The following is a 9358-nucleotide window of genomic DNA, read 5'->3' as shown; positions in this document are numbered from 1 at the left end:
ATCTCCTACCCACTCCACTAAAACCAACACAGTTCTTGGCGGTGAGGACTTGGAGTTTGATTCCACTTACTTCAGCCCCTACCATGTCCAAAGTGATGACGATGAATATGCTCCTGTAACCAAGCACCATCTCAAGGCTGTTACTGAAAAGCTTGATCAGTTGCTTCCCTCCTCCTCTACTGGTTCTTATTCTGACTCTGCCCTCAAAGCCTTGCTCTCTTCGGTTGTAAAAGAACATGATGCTTCTCTCTCTGCTGCAGCAAAGGCCATTGATGCCTCTACCTCCCAGTGCCAGAAGGCCTCTCTTGTTGTTGAGGCTTCAACGAAGGAATGTAAAGAAGTGACCACAAAAGTCGATAAACTAATTTCTGATGCTCATCTATTTTTAGATTCTTTGCACGCGGCTGCTCAAAAGAACTCTAAAACAGTGAATGCTTCAGTTGATAATCTTCAGCGTTCTCTTCAAGCTAAACGGTCTAATCTTGAAGCTGCTCGTTAGGCCATTGAAGCTGCCAATGCCACCCTACATGATAATGTCAATGATCATCTGACTCAACTGGAAGCAGAGTTGGCCGTCGAAAATCGCATCATGGATGAGTTGGACAAATGAACATCTCAGTTGAAAGTGCAAAACCTCAAGCTTCGCACTGCAACAAACTAGTGTCCAACCAAAACAAGGGGAGAAAAGGTGAAAACTCAACATCCTCCCGAACCTAAGTCAACAGCTGAACCGAAGGATAATGAAGCTTCGGTCAGTAAAAGGGATAAAAGGAAAAAGAAAATTGTTGAAGATGATTATGAAGATACTTTGGGTGAAATTCCCTCTAAGCCTTTTCAGAAAACAAAACTTTCTGAGAAAGAGTTTGTAGAAAAGATCAAGAAACAAACGGCTGAGCTGGAGAAGAAGCAAAAAAGTAAAGGAGCTTTTGGAGAAAAAGAAGTCTATTTTTCCAAAGTGGACCATTGATTCGCTTCGAAGAAGTGCTATAGATGAACCGGGTACTCATTGGCTCGAACCTGTCATGTCGTTCGGCCTTGAAAACTTGAAGGATGCGCAATTTGACATGCCAATCACTCAAAAGACATTTATCTTTCATTGCTTCAACTCAACTACTGCTATCCCCTCTCCGGACCCGAAGGTGGATCCAGACCTGTTAGAGTTTTATCTGGAGTTCGCTCAGCCACAGTACTTGACCTGGTGCTCGCAGAATATTACTACTGTCAAGGTACTGAAGCCTTATTCAGCTGGGAAGTTCATCAACGTCAAATTCAAAGTGACTCGAGGCTCTGAAGGATCGGTTCATAACTTCTCGCTGGCTGATCTACCGAATCTCAATCCTCACGACTAGATACTCCTCAACAACATTTTGCTGTCGGATCCTCAGGAGTATCAGCCGATTATAGATCACATCAAGTGCAAAATTGACACATCAAGCCGATTATAGATCACATCAAGAAATCGCCTCTTCTATTCACAAGCGAAGAACGATCAAACCGATGGGCAGAGCAGGCGACGTAAATACAATGATCAAGGGCAAAATTGACACAGAATATTGGTGATGTTTATCAGGGGCGAAGGTCAAAAATGCATGTTCACTCTTGTTGACAAGCACCTGTTCTCAAATGCTTGCTTGGAGCATATTTTAGAGACCATTCAGAGGTGTAATCAGAACTTAGCAGCCGACAAGAAGTTGTTTACTGACATGTTGAGATGGTACATTCAATTTTGGCGGACTCTTCTTGCTATCATTCCTCGGCTGTTCAAGGTTGTGAAGACAGTGAAGCCTACTCAAAAGAAATAATCTCTCGCCTCATTTGACGCAAAGGGGGAGATTGTTGGGCTTTTAATGTTGCGTCATGGGCTCGGTCCTTAGCCCTGTTTTGGTATCCGGTTTGGGCCTGTCCAACTGTGATTATTTTACTCTAGGGTTTTAGTATTTAAGGTGCATGCATGCATCCTTTGTTGAAAACGCTTTAATTATTTTTTTTCTCATTAGTATTGTAAACCCTAGCTCGCCTCTATAGTGGAAGTTATTCATCGATCTCTGCTGATGCATGACTATATTTGAATCATAAGCTTTGCATTGATTCCATACCGTGTTCGTAATCTTATTGTGTTTGAATTGTTTGTTCTTCATCTATTTACCTGTGAAAGATCTAAAGGATATGAGATTAATTCTCAACAGTATGGTTCATAATTTGTGACAACCGTCAATTTCCGGTCAAGTTAAAGTCAACTAAACTCAACAAGTCAAACCAGTCAACTCAATTAACCCTTGTCTACTAGGGTTTACGCTGTGTTATTTCCTTACAACTCGTTATTCTAACGAGAAACCATAAATTGAAAAGTTTGTATATCTAGATTTCATTAACCTAAAATTATGGTAAATATCGAACCAAACCGATAAAACAACGTTGCATACTCATTGGGAGTGTGTAAGATCTTTAAACATGGCTTAGTGGGGCTTACGGACCTTGCGTTGCGAAGCCGGACACTCACAAATGTCACACACAAAACCTCTCTCAATCGTTTTCACTCTATCTCTCTTTATCGAGAATCTCTCCCAAATCTCTCCAAGAATGAGGAATCTCTCCCAAATCTCTCTCCATATGAGAAATATCTCCATGTATGTGAAATCTCTCCTAAATCTCTCCACGTATGTCAAATATCTCCTGTATCTCTCCAAGAATGAGGAATCTCTCCTAAATTTCTCTCCATATGAGAAACCTCTCCAAGTATGTCAAATCTCTCCCAAATCTCTCAAAAAATGAGGAATCTCGCCCAAATCTCTCTCCATAGGAGAAATCTCTCCAAGTATGTGAAATCTCTCCCAAATCTCTCCACGTATTCAATCTCTCCCAAATCGCTCTTTGTATGAGAAATCTCTCCAAGAGTGTGAAATCTCTCCCAAATCTCTCTCAAAAGTTCCTTAAACATTTTGTAGTCTTTCGGGCCATCCCGACCCTTAACCAGGTCAATAACCGCTTAAAACGGGGCAAAAACGGATAAAAAAGACTTAAGGACCCGAAACCCCTCTTAAGGAGCCAAACCCTCTTAAGGACCCGAAACCCTTCTTAGGAACCGAACTTGTCAGAAGCGAAGGCGTCAGAAGCGAAGGCATCAGAAGTGAACTTGTCAGAAGCGAAGAGATCAGCTCGGACCGAACCCTCTCAAGAACCGAAGGTCCCTTCGGAATGAACCTCGACCTAGGACCGAGAGGCCTCGCAGGAAGCTCTTTTTCACCCGATTTTTGACTAGTTTTGCGTTTTAGGCCCGTTTTTAATTGTTTTAACGCGGGATTTTCACCCAAAACTTTACTTTAACAAATAAGGCCCCATATTTATTAATTAATCACGTTTTTGGGGATAAAACCTTATCCATGAAGAGTGGGTGAGGTACAAAGGTTGAGTGTTGACTTTTCTTTATTCTATGACACAAGCAACCACTCCCATACCCACTCCATGTCACTATTCACCATCAGCCCATACCTAGTCATTTAATAGTACATTACCCACCATTTTTCAGCCACACACTTGGTCAAGGATTAGAAAACCCTCCTCTCTCCTCACATTTCTTTCATTTCCTCTCATTCTTCCATCAAGAACAAACTTCATTTTCTCTCTCTAAAATTCGAGATTCAAGGCTATACTCCAAGATTTTCTTCTACCTTTGGTAAGTATTAACATCCTCCATATGATTATTTCACTTCCTTCTACTCAAATCATAGATATCTTACACAAACTCCATCATATTGGTGTTAGATCTTCGAATCTTCAAGCAATCTCCCAAAGTGTTATTGAGTTGAACACTTCTTTTCTCCATCATCCATCTACTGAAATCACATAAGGTGAGTTCATACCCCTACATTTTCATGTTTTCTTAAGTTTTTAGTGGGGGAATACAAGTTAAAACACCAAGAACATAATTAAACGTTTCTAACAGCTTTCATCAGAAAAGTTGGACTCTATTCAGGGACTGTTTTGGACAACTTAAACATTTTAGTTTTCAAAACTGTATTAGGTGCAAATAGTTCAAGTTCGTAGCTTTAAAATGACTACTTTCACATCTCCATACGATTTTTCTATAATTTATGGTGATTTTTACAAAACTGCATATCATTTCAAACATCAATCCGGACCAGTCTGTGATTATGTACTTTTTCACACAAGTTGGAGGTCATTAAAATTCATAATAAAAATTATGAGCAAACTAGACTCATTTCCCAAACCCTTAGAGTTTACGGATTCAAATTTGGACATTTGATGATTTTTCTATAAATTTTCTAAGATCAGTAAAAGAAAATGTTAACAACAGAAAAACGCTATCAGTTTCATTTCACCTTGTAACATGTTGAGCAAGGTGTATATCTTTATGTGAATATATGTTTTTGCAAATAAATGACATTTTGACTTAGTATATAGTCATACATCAGTTAACAAATGGAGTTTGCTAGATAAAACATAGAAATAACGATTTGTTATAATCATAGCACATCTATTACATACAAACATTTGAATAAACTATGTTAAAGTATAGTTCATGTACATTACCACTTTTACCCTTGTTTTGATAAACTATAATAGGTATGGTTTATGTTTCCATTAACACAACAAACACATTTCGGAAGGTTTTATTTCCACGGGAAAAGGTTTTACACTCACGCACACCACACATAAACTTGTTAACTTAAATTTTGAGACATTCTCTCCCCGTACGTCCGAGTACGGGATCCAAATTCCTGGTAGTTATAATCAGAATCTCTTGTAGGGAGAACGTGATAGTTGTGTATAGATCTATATTAGGTTAGACACCCCACACCTGAGCTGCATGCAACAGCTAGACTGGCAAGTCTGTGGTGACAAATGTCATATCAGTTTTGCGATGCCTGAGAAACGTAGTGGCAGGTTCATTCAGTCATACTATGGTTATAGCGACTCACATAGAAAGTTAACAACTCATAAAGTTTACGGGAATTTTCATAATCAAAAGCGGTTTTATGTCAATTTAAAACCACTTTCTACCTCAATACGTACGGATATTCCTGTACACTTTCGGTCTTAGTATTTAAGACTACACGTCATTCATTACGGGATTTTCCTTCAAATCAAAATGGGTTTTATGCCGATTTAAAACCACGATTATATCATTAGGTATGGAAAATACTTGTTTACTCTTGGTCCTGGGATTTAGGACCACATAACTTTTAAAAGGAAAATATTGGATTTTTCTTGGTAACACACAACACATTACAAAGAACGGTTTCCAAACTCCTTATCTCAAAAACTTATGAACTCACCAACCTTTGTGTTGACACTTTTTCAAAACTACTTGTATTCTCAGGAATTCAGTGAAACAGGAAATCAACAGCGTTCTGAGGATGGGACGATAAATCGTTAAACAATTCATTTTGTCATCATAATGTAATTGATTTGAATCATGTAAACATATAATTTGGTGTAACTTTTTCAATTATATTTATGACGGTTGTATTTACTTTGAGCACTAATATACTTTTAGGACGTTTCCGCCATCTTGGTTTGGGGGTGTGACAGATTGGTATCAGAGCATTGTTTATAGTGAACTAAGTATATCGAACCACATAAGATATACAAACTATAAATGCATTGGGACTAAGGTCTCTGATTTAAAGTTTTCAAAACAGCTATACTTTTAGAAATAAATAGTTTCTTGTTAAAAGTATACATGCATGCATACATAGTAAGGTCAGCATCATTCTAGAACAAAACGAAAGTAATGATTGCTGAATATCACAGGTAAGCTCGGGGATGTATGGTCAGTCTTAGGAGTGGCATAGCCTGATCAACTACGCTGGTCCGAGGAGTGATTAGCACATGCCCATGAATGGTTGTGATATGGAGACAAGTCTAAAAACTTACCAACACTACCATAATGAGAACATTAGAACAGAACATGAGTTTAAAATACTATGGGAGTATTTGTGATACTATAAGTGCTTACATGAGAACTAAATAGGTCTCTGTCAAGTAGGTCAATAGTTGTTAAGTGGATACGCTAAGGTTATATGAAATTTAGGCGTTATAGACTCAGAATCTGTGACCGTTGCTTTACTTCCTGTTCTCGTTGGATTGTGGATTTGAAGTTAGAGTCACCTATTCGAAGGACTATCCTGCCTTGATTTCATATAACTAGTATACACTACACAAGTATTGATATAACTGATACAGATCATCTAATAATTATCTAGATACTTCGTCCAATAATTATCTTCTTACTCCTATTCTCGCACGTACAACATAGTAAGATCCTACTTACCGGACGAACCCTACCTTCCCAATCAGAGAAATGGTGGATGGTTATGACAAGAGTCAGAAGCGGAACCGGAGGTAATCAACCCTCCATGCATAGCAAGGGTTCCCGCGAACCGTTTCAACTACATCGAACCTGTGCCCCGTTGGGCAACCGTGATTGAGGGTTGAAGTCGACAGCAATGACAGCAACCACCATGTGGAGACCAACGAGGGTGCTATGACCTCAACCACGGGGGATCGACTGATAGAGCCCTCCCGATGAAGACCCGGCAGATCGCGAAAATCGGGGTTTAAAATAGGAAGACTACAACCCGAATTCAGAAAATTGTACGCTACTACAGACCCTACTGTCTCACGTACCCGAGACTCAGAATTAGACTACTATTTCCGAGACCAACTCTCTTTTTAGGACATTATCGCCACTCGGACAGAGGCAAGAGAGTAACAGGTTAGACACACAACATTCAAAGAGAGGATGATTGCAGCCAAGCGTCGATTGGCAAAGCTGCATGGTGCATCGACTTTGTCTCAGGCATCACAAGGGACAGATCGTCATGTAAGTTCATACCGCTCACAAGACCTTGTAAATTAAGTTCATGAGTATGTGTTGGTGCTTCTCTATTCTAGGTGAAAGCACGACACTGTGATTTAAGTGGTTATACTAATCAAGAGATTTAGTTGCTATCAAAACTTTTCCTTACAGTAATATGGTGTAGGCCTACATCTAGGTCAAAACTTTCTCTGAAACCAAAATTTCTAGAATCATATTAACAAAATGGGTTTACGGCAGATCCATCAGACTCAAAGGTCTATTAAGTCTTAATCATACCACTAAGCATACATCAAACGGTCATAAGAAAGACCTAGCTTGGACCAAATTTCAAGATTTCACTTGGATATAAAACTACTAAAATACATGAGTTTACCATATAAAGACTCTCGTTATGAACTGTGTTCAGAACACCCTTAACAACCGAAACACGTTACAAAATGAACTAAGATAAACTTAGTTAGAAAACTCGCAACGTATAGTCATTCTAAAAACTCATTTCCGTCTCACCTTTAAACACCTTGGTTGAGAGGTGCCTTCTTCGTAGATCTATAGGGTGCGATCATACCAGCACAAATACACCGGATCCCATCAAAACTCCTCAACTAAGTGTGTTTGGTCAAACATGATTCTAAGATGGGTAAAGCTTGACACCCATATGAAACCTACTCCTACCCACTGCCATAACTCCATCTCAGGAACGTTAGCAGAAACACTAGGAATAGTACAGTAATGTGAAAAAATTTATAGGCGTGAATATAAATCGTAGGGATGCACTTGAGATAATTATTTCCACTCACGAAGTCGTTTTTCATCGTGAAACAGAGCTATGTCTTCACCAAGAAGCAACCAACCAACTAGCAAGGCGCCAACCCTGCAGATAGACTCTGCTACGTTTCAAGCTGCAGTCACGGCAACCGTGGCAACCGTCATGTCGCAGCTAAATGCTACCCACGCCAGCAGACACGGAGATGGTGTTAGAAATACCAACCGCATTATCAATCAAGAACACCATCGGGCGTCTACTAACGAAAATTCCTCAGGCCACAAACCTACGAACAAGAAGCGAAAGTTTTGGAACAAAAAGGAGCGCAACCAATCTCAAAGATCCGCTAAAAGACAACAACCCATGGCCACCCCCACAATTACGACAACAGTCACAACACATGCCTTGACATCAGCCACAACATCTGTCGCTCAAGAATCAGACAAGAAATATATGGGAGCACTCCCAACGTGTAACAAGTGTAACTACCATCACACAGGAGCTTGCTAGATTTTACACTGTAACAACTTAAACAGGAAAGGACATATCGCCCGTTTCTGCAAGGCCCCAACCCAGCATCTCCCTTCAATCACCAGCACCTAGGTAGGACCAGTATGCTACCTATGTGGTGAAACGGGACACTTCAAAAGAGACTGTCCAACTGAGAGGAATGACGGAGGAGCAGGAGGAGTGTGATGAACACACCAGCAGGAGCAACAAGGAAACCTATTAGGACTTTTGTAATGTTTCCAACGACAAAAACGTTTAAGTACTATATGTTTGTAATGAATTTGGTATGCTTGCTAAAATTACCGTCCTTCTAAAAGTAATTAAAATACTCTATCGTTCAAATCAAACTAGAGACACTCATAAATGCCCCTAGGATCGTTACCTGTAAGCTGTGATGACTCTGTGCATATATCGGGGTTAATTGTAATCAAAATACTAAGGAATTGAAACAAATAATTCCATCCTAACTCCTGTTCCATGTCTAGTAATGGGAATTGAGTGGAGCCACCCACTCGACAATTTCACGAACATCAAATTACATACGACGTTCATATACCGCTCGATCACAAAATGACCTGTCAGGGATCATGATATCAAGTATCATTACTAGCTATCGAAAGACACCCACTATCAGTGCTGGACAATGTGGTATGAACCATCTGCAGTAATAATAATATCGAACAAAAATGAAACACACTGAAAAGAAATACAAGATACTCTATCACTCTAACGAGCACTTCTTATGAATACAACTTAACAAATGTTTTACCTAAAAGAGATACTGTTGTCACCATTTAATTTCGATTGGTATAGTCCTCATCTTCCCGGTTTAACGACTACGAAAGGACCCTTCACCTAACGGACCGAATATCGAAACCTTTGTCTCCTATAAACACATCCAACGCGAACCTCCGGGTCATTTCTCGCTGTGAAACCCCAAAACACGCACCAGAGGAGTGTTATACTCCCCGAAACCTTATCATAAGTATTTCTAGGAGACCCTTCGGGAATGTCACGCATACAACATACAAGGTTCAAGCACCGAAGCTTGGGACGGATACAGTTAGTCTACAACTACTACGTGTATACGCGAGGATAATGTATAATTAAGATTCTACGGACATTGGATGTGTGCTTCCGCCCTATTTCCTATTCCATGTCTGGTTGTGGACTTGGGGCAGAGTCACCCATCCAACTGTCTTGCCAACCTTAAGTACATACGATCTATATGCGCAAGTTAA

This window comes from Lactuca sativa, chromosome 6, assembly GCF_002870075.4.
Source record: "Lactuca sativa cultivar Salinas chromosome 6, Lsat_Salinas_v11, whole genome shotgun sequence".
Classification (NCBI taxonomy): domain Eukaryota; kingdom Viridiplantae; phylum Streptophyta; class Magnoliopsida; order Asterales; family Asteraceae; genus Lactuca; species Lactuca sativa.
The sequence above is the reverse complement of the archived record's forward strand: the minus strand, read 5'-3'. Positions refer to the sequence as shown.